The sequence below is a fragment of the Triticum dicoccoides genome, chromosome 2A (assembly GCF_002162155.2).
Source record: "Triticum dicoccoides isolate Atlit2015 ecotype Zavitan chromosome 2A, WEW_v2.0, whole genome shotgun sequence".
In the NCBI taxonomy this organism is placed as follows: Eukaryota; Viridiplantae; Streptophyta; class Magnoliopsida; order Poales; family Poaceae; genus Triticum; species Triticum dicoccoides.
In genome coordinates, this window is record NC_041382.1 from 78,003,650 (window position 1) to 78,015,575 (window position 11,926).

Below are 11,926 nucleotides of genomic sequence, written 5' to 3' on the forward strand. Positions count from 1 at the left end.
TGGTTTACCTGTGTAAGTGTCTTTTTATCTTGCCTTTGATCATGTTGGCAAAGCAGTTCTCTGTATTGTTCTTCGGATTGCTTGCATTGAACGAATGCACTCAAATTAGAGCCCAGAAGTATTTGAACATGGCCTACTGGGTGGTGCTCAAACATGGCCTGTAGACATTGTTATGTGGTTCTTCCAGGGGTTTTCTTTTTCCACACGACGGTAACACGTGAATGCAATTCTCCAATATGCATGATCTATTGTTCATAAAACTTTATTTTTGCATAAATTACGTTGAATTGTAACACCAATGTGAATTTATTTCTTGAAATTGCGTTATCCTGCCGAGAGGGTAGGTAGATTAGACCGTTGTAGGGGGGCCTCCAAATAAAAGTTCCAAGGAACTACTGACATAACCAGTTTTCGTGACTAACAGTAAAATTAACCATAGTTGTCATTTTTTCGCACAACAGTTCTGATCTGTAGCATCATAATACTTCGATCTGTCAAAAAAGAAATCGGTGTTGTCAATTTGAAAAACCCTTTTCTCCCTAGCAACAAACTTCTATCAACTAATTTTCAACACTTTAAACTAATATGCAATTTGGAACAAATAATTCGAGGTTATATGTTGTTTGAACTGAATAATCGAGTTTCTATGTTATTTGGAGTCCAACGTTTTTCTCTGAAAGTTTCAACTTTGATTTCAGAATCCCTACTGCGATTGTTATGAAGTTAATTTACAACTGAGTTTATAACTGGAAAATTCAAAATTCCAACAGGAAGTCGCAATTTTTCAAACTTTTTTGGGAAAAATATGCAACAAATATGAACATTTCACTAGTTGGCTTGACTGTGAGCCATAAGCGTTAAAGTGGTTAGCACAATTTCTGGCCAAAATTATTTTTGAATCCATTTTAATATGATGTTATAAGGTATTTTTGACATCCAAACACAATCCGATCCAAATCCGAGTCCGACTAAAAGGATACAGTATAGGATATGGTATTACCAATACATGACACCGTAGGATAATCCCTTTTTTCTAGCCAGATAATCCGATCCTTTTCAAAAAATGTGGATACACTTTTTTTTAAACATAGTATAGATGCAAGCGCTCATATACACGCGCATACACTCACCCCTATGAGCACCTCCGAAAGATTTACGAAAGTCATCATAGGCACCTCGTTGTCGACAGGAACGTCTCCTCCCACTGAATACGCATAGACGGAAATTCTAAAATAAATCCAGAAATAAATGCGAGCACCAAGATTTGAACCCTCGTGGGCTGGAAATACCACAGTCCCTCTAAACATCCAACCACAGGTTGGTTCGCAAATATGGATACACTTTATGTGTAAAGTTTGAAGTATTAACTAGCAAAGCATGAATGCTACCTCGCAAAAAAAAACTAATATAAGACCGAGGGAGTACTAATTTATTTGGCTTCTTAGTATTATTAGTGCTTTATGTGTGTTTAAAGTGTACAAGTATTGGTACTTGCCTATTGTTTATGTAGAATTTCACTTTAAAGTATTTCTGCTCGATTTCAGCAAAATTACCTTGTAAACCTCCGCATGATTATGGATGGAAATTCTAAGATAGATCGAAAAGGGAAAAGTCCTACCAAACTTGCAACAACAAGACAATACAAAGGAAAAAAGGATGGCAAAAGCCAGAGCTTGGGTGGGCCAAGGTCAATGTTGATGGATGTTTCTTGGAGGAAAGTAGGAGTGGAGCGTGGGGCGCTGAGGTTCAAGATCATAATGGAAGAATTATTTAATAAGCTTGGAATTATATACCGATGTAATGGAGCGGACTGAGCGGGAGCCATGGCTTGTATAGAAGGACTGTGGAAGGTGGTGTCAGGTATGGATCTACCCTTAATCATTGAGACGGATTGTAATCCGGTGGCAGAGATGCTCGCCCCCTCGTCTGTTGATAGACCAAAAATTGGAGCGGTTACGAAGGAAATTCAAGCCATCAAACAAGGGAATAGAGAAGTTAAAGTTTCCAAGTAGATAGAAGTTAAAGTTTCCAAGTAGATAGAAGGGTTCATAGTCTTGCCCAGTTTCGGCGTAGAGAGTTGCATGGTGGGGTTATGCAAGGTACAGTGCTAACCTGCGTATTGAGTGTGGCCTTGCACGATTGTACAAACAATGTTTTCTTTACCTGATTAATACAACCCTCTATTTTCAAAAAAAGTATTGATTATATATTCCATTAATTAGCGTTAGCTTAGACAGAGAAAAAGGGGTTAATTATGAAATGGGTTATTATAGAATGCCGCTCATCATTTCGGCATGCCCGCTTGGAACCTGAATCCACTAGATGAAATGGGTTAGAATTGAACCCGGAAGAGGGACAGTGGCTAATCCCCATTTCCCACAAACTCCCTCGGCCCCTCACTGTGGTTAGAGCCGCCTGCCCTCGGCCTTGCAACATTTCGCGTTGTTGTGTTAGTTGTGTCGCCCCTCTGATTGCAACATCGGTGTGACGGCCCCTCTCAATTCTATACCGCGGTGGTGGAGGCCGTGATGTGAGCCTATCCTCTAGCCTTGTGTGACGAGATGAAAAAAGATAGAGAGAAATATGTGGAGAGAGCTTCTCCTATTAAGAGGATAAAGATTGAGAATCTCCATGGCGTGCGTCTAGCAAATCCAGCTGACTTCGCCGTAATTACACTCACACTCAAAGGTATATCTAAAGCTGACCCGTAAATTTGCTCCGATCCGTCCACAGACATGGATGACCATCAAACGTTGCCCGCATATATTTCAAGCCTGGTTTCGAGTTAGCGGATGAAATTCATGCAAATAGGCTGATATTCATCAAAGTTTAGATCGACCACTTCACTTCCCGAAGGCCGAAATCCCCCAAAGCGTCCCCCGTCTTCGTCCACCCTCCCGCTAAACCCAACTCCACTCCACGCACCCACCGCCGCCTGCGCCTAGGGTTCCGCCCCCCATGACCGTCGCCGAGCCGGAGATGCCGGCGTCGGCGCGCAGGCGTTTCTTCCTCGCCAGCGTTGACGCGCTCATCTTCCTCAATTGCGGGCTGCTGTGGGTCCTCTGCGCGGGGTCGCTCGCCTTGGTCATCGTGCGCCTTGCCCTGGGTCAGGTCGAGGTCCCCCCCGCGCTCTGGGCGGCGTCCTGGGTCTCCATTTACTTCCTTATGTTGCTCGGCCCCGTTGCCTGGTTCCTCGCCGGCGCGCGCTCCTCGCGCTCCCCGTACACCACCACTGACGCCAACAAGGTATCCCGGAAGAACTCCCCTTGCTCCTTTGAATACGTATGACCCGATTTGCTTCGAAAATAAATAAATAACCGACCGATTCTACATGTCTGCGGTTTAAATTAAGCAATTGAGATCCATTGTTTTCCTGAATTCAAAAGCGGCTGCCCTTATATGTAAACGCCTCTGTGCCTGTCTAGCTTCAGAGCATATAATATGATCTCGTACTGATTTTTCTTTTTTGTCGATGCTCAAGGACTTGATGGGGATCCTTGTTCCGGGGGCCTTCATTCTGCTCGCAATTGATTATGATAAGGTGGCGGGTCTGTTGGGTGTGGAAGGATCTCAGAGGGAACGGACTGGTTCAATAGTGAGGGATTTGGGGTTAATGGGTGCTGGTGCAACATGTTTGGTCACCTTAACAACTATGATACTGAGGCAATGGAGGATGAAGTAGAGGGTTATGTGGTTGTGTTGTTGAGGTATATACCCGCCCTCTTCTCTGTTCACCTATTGGTGCCACATTATATGTTTTCTATGAGCATGCTGTTTCTAGTTTCATGAATCCTGATAACTTGTTTTTATTTGTGTCGCGATCATTTATACATGTAACCGAGTAACACTTTTCATGTTGATAACTTTATACCAAACCATTTTGTCGTACATCCCAGTTAGACCTACAAGAAAGTTTGGTCACTCGGCTTGTTGATAGATGTTAGCTTTCCTAAAAGTATTTGCATTTAACACCGAGTTTCTTTGGTAAAACAAGTTGCCATTTGACCACTCAGATCCATACGGATATCATCAGCGGAAACCTAGTATGCATTGTCCATGTTCAGTCGTTGCCATGATTATTATGACCGGGAAGCTTTGAATTTATCATTCAAAACCAACCACAACCCACCGTAAGTGGTAGGCTTCAAATTTCAAAGGGCTGGGTTGTGTGGCATCTCTTATTTAATCGCATTATCTTGTTATTTATCTGCCTGTTTATCCTGTTACATATAAATTTATTATCTTATTTTATCTGCCTGCTTATCCGTTTCATATAAATTTGTTGCCTTATTTTAGTTAAAATAGCAAATAGGAATTTAATTGGATTATTCCAGTAAACTATGATTGTATTATTATAGAACAGAGCTTCATTTAATTCACAGCTAATATATACTTGCATGTGGTGTTGTGCCATGGCATTTTTATAGAAGTGCATTCACACCTGTTGATGTTCTAGTAAGAATTTTGTCTCTTTCTTTTTCCTCAAAGTAACCTGTTTCGCAAGTGCAATCTGTAGCAAATATTTTTGATAGTTTATATGATTATTTGTGAATTATATTGCGGAAGTGCTCTTCTATGCACGAGCACAGGTGCGCACGGTATCGTTCCCGTCCTTTCGCCTCAAGATTGACAGCCCAAAATGTATAGGCCCATGCATAGCTATTGTACATCTTCATTTTCCTGGTACAATTGCCCACATCTGACAATCACCAGTAGCGATGCTGTTTGTCGACTAGACTCCCGGCTCTGACATGTTTGATGATATGAGCCGTCTGCATAATTACTCTGTTCCCAACGATGTCTCTCCACGGGGTCCCATTTATGACACCCGCACAGCTAGACCTGCTTACTTTTCCCATTCACGTCTTATCTCTTTCTATAAGGTGTTCATCTCCGTCATTGATCAAACTTCGCAGCCCCCTTCCACTCCAACGAATTGTATCCTATAGCTTGATTCACCGAAGAGTCGGACGCAACCCCATGCTGCACTGTCATGACATCTTAAGTTGTGGAAATAGAAAATCAGTACATGCGCACGAAGCTAATACTATCAACTTGTTTACCTATTAACTTACATATGTTAATCCACCGTCAACAACTGAGTATCGCTCGGACCCCGTAATCGAAGAAGAGGCATCAGAGAACTCTGAAGGAGCCATGCACATGCTCTGAACCTCTCCTTCCTCTGTACTTTGATCTTGCCCCCACTACAATCTGTTGTGTAGATGACTGCTACAAACTATGCTTCAGTGCGGCCTCTGAACCACCTTCTTGTGCACACACCTCGCTGAAGGCTCCCGCCTTTGTTGTCCAAATTCCAAACTTGCGTTGTATTGGACCTGTTAGCACAGAACCTGGCAAATGGCTACATTTGTCAACAAGCTTGCTTTCAGTGCCAACAGCATGAAATATTTTGCACCATACAGCAAGCAATTGCAGTGCAAAATTTCACATTTACGGAATTCCAGACAAAGGAACAACTCATAGTATGGACGGATAGATCAACAAATTTGTTTATAACAACAACAACTTGCTCAAAGAATCTGCAAAATCATTTTTCTACAATTATAGTTCGATCTGGAGCACAGTTATTGATACTATCATTCAGAAAATGTATATTCCCTCACAGTGGACACATGGCCTTAAACATGGGTTCACTAAATAACAAGTACATCATAGTTCTGCAGACATGATCACAGAGACAATATTTTAATCAGCACATACAGATGCGCAACAGTTTGTCTGGCAAACTCATTCGGACCTGTTCAATCTCATCTACAATGTTTAAGAACCACCATGCAGTCTAAGTTCTGCAGCTGTTGTGCAATTGTTCCTTAGATGACTCTCCATGCTGCAGTTCCTGCAGCGAGCCGTCTTGCGAGGCTGTTCCGGCACATCACCTCGGTCCGGGCAGGTTGTCCTCCTGTGGAATTGCCATTGTCATATTTTGCAGAACCTGATACGTTTACTTAAACCTTCATACGGTGCCCTATCCCTGCTTGTTGTTGCCATCCTCTTAGCTGATGGCAACAGCCTTGCTAATCTATTTGTCGGACTCATTAGCTGAATGTGTATCACCATTGGCCTCATCGTTATTACCACCAGTCCCTGCAAATAAGATAGGAACATCTAGCTCATTCAGGTTAACAACGTCTCCACTTCTGCAATTCGATCCTGTCAATCAGCATACCTTCGTGTCCACCAAGGAGCTGTAGGTTCATCTCGTCTATCAATTGCTCGGACGCTTGTGGGGATTCTTGCCTTCCAGCACTCATCCTGGCGCCCGGCGCATATATCTGACCCTTGACGTTTAATGCCGGCGTTCGCAGCGGTTGATGGATGCGCACCATAGCAACACCTAGATAATGCAGCGGCTCCTTCAGAATTTCCCTGCCGTTCACCTCCTCCAGCACCGTCACCCTGCACAACCATACGAGTTAGTGGTGGATTGATAATATACCGATAAGCACAACCAGGGGCGGAGCCAGGATTTGATCATAGGGGGGGCGAAGAGGAAAATGCACTTGTAAGAAATGAAGCACCAAAGTATAAAATTTCTTAAATATAGCGTCGATATCAAACAAACAATGACAATATTTGTTTTGCAATTACATTGAAATCGCTACATATTTTAATGGCTTAGATGGATATGAGGATATCTACGCACAACAGGCACATGAAACCATCAAACGTCAACATATACATGTCGCTCCGCATTCTTATCAGTAGAGTGGGTGCTTAAAACAAATGGCTTCAATTGTTAGTTATTGTTGGTCTCTTCCTCTTCATGCTTTATGCAATTATAGACTTCTAGTCAGTACAAAAACAGACGTATCATTTGTAATTGATTCTAACCAGTTGTAGTAATTGTAAAATAATACATCTATGTAGCATACCTTAGGATGAGATTAGATAGACCCACAAGCCGTCTGTGAGAGCCGAGAGGTGGAGATGTTTGCCAATTAGATCAGCTTGTGGTAGACTCAAACCGGCGGCGGAATCTGCAGCTTCATCAGTCAGTTCACCAGTGATGTTGATGATCTGCACTCGATTAAGCCCTAGCTCTGCGACGGTGGCGGCGGCAGAAACGATCGAGGATGGAGTCGAGCCAACAGATGGCAAAGCGATGTATTGTGTCCAATCGACAAGAAATACTCAGGGCGTGCAGACCAGCAGATCGGCCCAATTCTGGCACGTGGGCTGTGGTGGGCTATCAATTTTGGGCTTGGCAGGCCTACGTGTTTGCTAATGGCTAGATATTAGACTAAAAAAGGCTAATGGCCAGATATCAATTATCAACAGGCGTCAAGCTAGCCAATTAATTCTCCTGGTCCATCGCTAGTCCCCGCTGAGTATCGTTGAGGGGGGCCGATCGATAGGGGGGGTCTGGCCCCCGCTCGCCCCCCCTGTGGCTCCGCCACTGAGCACAACCAAATATACAGCATACCCCAAAAGATTAAGCGAGTAACCTTTGAATCGGCTGCATCAGGAACTGCATGTTCACCTTTGGTGTTAACGTGCCTCTTTGCCTGCCGCCTGAACCTAATCCACAACGCGCCTGCAATTGGTACTCAAAAAATGCAGCCCCGAAGGTAGGATACGATCCGAACTACCAACCATTATCCCTTTGTTTTTTTAGCACCTACCAACCATTCTCCCATTTACTCCATCTCCGCGCCCCATTGAGCGGAAAGTGTGTTTGCTGATCCATGGATCAGGAAAGCAACAGATGTCATGAGCCACGGTCCACGGAATCAAAACTTATCCCTAATGTGGGCTCTATCACATTCTTGCCTGGGCTCTCTGCAAAACCATAGATTGCTTTCTCTAATGCATTGATGCGGCCAGGACACGGTGTCCTCCCTGGTGCAGCAGCCCCGATCCTCACCCTGCATTGAAGAGCGCTCATGAGAAAATTCTCAAACTAGCATACTACCTAGAATCTAGTGATCACATCGTTTAACCGATTACAAACTATCTCTCTACCATGGTACCGGAGCACACAAATCATTCCCGACACAACTAAATTTTGTCCCATATTCGTTCCTTTTTTTGCTGCAATTTTTTTCCAATTGACATTCAACACTGCTTTTGTCTTGTGGCATAGGTTATACCATTATTTCATACTACAGTAGCTACCAAAAACAATTCCATTTGCAGGACATGTAACTTAACATTCAGGGCGTAACACTTCCCCAGTAATATATACTCCCTCCGTTCCTAAATACAAGTCTTTGTAGAGATTCCACTATGAACCACATACGGATGTATATAGATGCATTTTAGAGTGTAGATTCACTCATTTTGCTCCGTATGTAGTCCATAATGGAATCTCTACAAAGACTTACATTTAGGAACGGAGGGAGTATCTCTGAATCTGAAATATAGGTACACCAGCTGCCAATGGTTGCAATATATCTGTGAATCTGAAATCCAGCATTAGAACACTGCAATACTACCACTGTAACGCTAACCATACTGAAAATTTCACAGCACAACCATGATAACTACAAGTGCCATATACAAACCCCCCTTCAGCGCAGTCAGCAACATGCTAATACAGCTCATACCTTTGCATCAACGCTGGAGTTTTTGGGTCAATCTGATTAAGAGAATACTCAGATCCTTGTGGCTGCTCTGTTCCTTGGGCAGTCACCTCTGCGGTACAGATCTGGCCATCCGCACTCACTGCATCCATGGGCGTTAGGAGATCTCCGGTTGGCTGCACCACAGGGTAGTGTGGTGGCTCCATGGCAATGTCGTTGTCGTTGACCTCCACCCCCGTGGTCATGCTCCACCAAATCTTGTATGATGCGAAAGATTGGATAGAAACGGCTCCGTAAATCAATGGATTTTCACATGCCTAAATCAGCACCTCTTAATCGGCTGTGACAAGAACTCCATTTCCTTGTGCCGTTTGAGTATTTCTCGAGCAACAACTCCGCCGCGCAGCAGATCGCAGAGAATGGAGAAAACCTATTAGCTCGAGGTGGAAGACAAGTGCAACCAGATCTCCCTACAGCATTTACGACTCCCTCCGTCTCAAAATAAGTGTCTTAACTCTAGTACAACTTTGTACTAAAGTTAGTATAAAGTCCAGACAGTTATTTTGGGACGGAGGGAGTACTAAGCAGAGCCAGATGATGTAAATCATGTTTTCTGATCCACGGATCACAACGGAATTGACGTCCTGAGCCACGGCTCGAGTATCCCGCGCCTCACGGTGGCTTCTTCCCGTCACATGTCCTGGCCCATGTAGCCCATATGTCTCTCCTGTATTTCGGGTTTTACCTATTTATGGGCGAACTCCAACAGGGCACAGGAATTTAATGCACCGAATCCCAAAGATCGAACGAGCAGCCCAGATAACGCGATCACGTGTGCTCGAGACTAGAATAACTGCGTCCATTATATTGGTGTGTCTTCTGCAATAAAACTGAAGAATACCACTGTCGGGGAGTTGATTCCATAATGACAAATGCCAGTACTTCCATTGTTTATAGCATTCTTTTGTGCCCTGTGGAGTGTGGATTGTCATGCTTTGTTCTGCCCACCAGTCTTCATAGTCTAATGCATGTGAATATATGGGGTTAGCGATCTCAAGATGGTCTCCGTATATTGGATAATTACTGATTAGGCCATCTTTTGCCATCGATTGTGCTGAAATTCAGAGTCATTTTGAGCTAGCTACCATGTACATTGAATTTGCACCTTTGAGGCCCCCAGCCTTTCCAAATTAGGCTGTTATACGGAGCAAGAAGAATTACGCTCTATATATGTTGAGTTTCAATCGTTGTATTCTCCATCAGGTCTGAGGTTCCACACAGCCCTTCCCACTCTACTCTTCATCTTCAAAATCCCTCTCGCTGGTCTAGTAGTTGCAGTGGCATGGTAGCGACCCTTAACATATTGGCATAATACTACTCTACATATATCAATGTTCATATTTTGTGGTTGCTTAATATTGAGAAATAGCTCCATATCCTCATTCAAGTACTTGTATATGCTGCTAATCTAATTGAATTTTGTTTTTTTATTGGCAGCCATAACCCTGAATGGATGGTGTTAAGATGGACAAGACAAATACAAGAGCCGACTTTTTGCTGAAGTTTATGGCCACGGATAAGTACTGGATTTTATTTAGTTAGTTGCATGTATTCACGACTGTAGATTGATCCACTACTAGTATTGAGTACTCCATGTGCTAGGAGCTCTCATTTGACATTATGACGTTGAAGTGTTTACTTGCTGGCTTGCTGCTGGGAAGCCTGGAATACATGACCAGATGGTGAGGGGTATACCACCCTCCAAGAGGACAATGCTTTTGTAGGCATATAGAATTTGCCATGTTGGTATTGTTATGTTCGATGACTACCATTTCTTCGCAAGAGCACCCTGTGGCAGTTACTGTAGAATATTATGTTTGTAGTGATCACTGATGTTACCGATCTACAGATTTGTGGAGTATGAGCATGTTCATTTTCTTTTGTCTTGGATATTTCGTAGGCGGAGCTCATATCTTAAGCGATGGTGATCATGAATCTAAATTGAAGGGTTTACCTGTGTAAGTATTTTTTTTATGTTGCCTTTGATTCATGTTGGCAAGCAGTATTCTTTGGATTGTTTGCATCGAAAGAATGCACTCAAATTAGAGCCTAGAAGTACTTAACATGGCCTAGTGTGGGTGGTGCTCAAACATGGCCTATAGGCATTGTTATGTGGTTCTTCTAGGGTTTTTCATTTTTCCATCGATGGCAACACGTGAATGCAGTTGTCCAATATGCACGATCGATTGTTCATAACACTTTTTTTTTTGTATAAATTACGTTGAGCTGTAACACTGATGTGAATTTATTTCTTGAAATAGCGTTATCCCACCAAGAGGGTAGGTAGATTAGACAAAAAAAATTGTAGGGCGCCCTCCAAATCTAGTTTTCCAACTAGCAGTAAAATCAACCATAGTTATCATTTTTTTTTTGCACAACAGTTTCTGTGGCATCATAATAATTTCACCCATCTAAGAAAAATTGGCGTCGTTAACTTGGAAAACCCTTTTCTTGCTAGCGACAAAGTTTTATCATCTAATTTTCAACACTACAGACCGATATGCAACAAATACAATCATTTCTGTTAAAGTGGTTAGGATAAATTCCGACTGAAATCGTTTCCGAATCCATTTTAATAGGGTGCTGTAAGATAATTTTGACATTCAAACACAATGCGATCCAAACCCAACTCCGACTGAAAGGATACGGTATAAGATATGGTATTACTAATAGAAGACACCGTAGGATAAGTATTTTTTCGAGCCAGATAATTCGATCCTTTAAAAGAATATGGATAAACACTTTATGTGTAAAGTTTGAAGTATTAATTAGCAAAGCGTGAATGCTATCTCTGCTGACGAGACAAAACGTAAGCTCATCACTAATAGTCTTACTAATATATCTGGCTTATTTTACGAAAAAGCATAGGAGCTCTTGGGTGCTACGCCCTCCTATATTCAAAAATAATTTAGTAATTCAAAAAAAGTCAAAAAATCCTGAAACTTTTTATGGAATCAAACATGACCAAGTATTGCACTCGTATAAAAAGATTAAATAGGGAATCCGGGGTCAAAGATTTCCCAAAAAATGCTAGATACAAGTACTATTCGTGCTATATTGTCGTCATAAATTTGTTTTTCCTGAAGTCAATGGGAATCATTCCTTGGCCAAACTTTTTATATGAGTACAATACCTAGTCATATTTGGTTAAAAAATATCTCCAGGATTTTTTGACATTTTTTTGAATTATTAAATTATTTTTGAATATATGAGTGTGGAGCACCGAGTGCTCCTAATCTGCTTCGGCTTATTTTAGCACTACTTTCAGTGCTTTATGTGTGTTTAAAGTGTACAAGTGTTAATACTTGCCTATTGTTCAT

At 42.3% G+C, this 11,926-nt stretch overlaps 1 long non-coding RNA gene across 1 annotated transcript; it reads left to right on the forward strand.

Moving 5' to 3' along the window:
* Positions 1 to 3,022: 3,022 nt before the first annotated feature.
* On the forward strand, positions 3,023 to 10,487 carry LOC119359007. Its single transcript, XR_005172350.1, has 3 exons — positions 3,023 to 3,246; positions 3,482 to 3,707; positions 10,044 to 10,487. It is a non-coding gene; the product is annotated as an uncharacterized LOC119359007 (long non-coding RNA).
* The last annotated feature ends 1,439 nt before the right edge of the window (positions 10,488 to 11,926 follow it).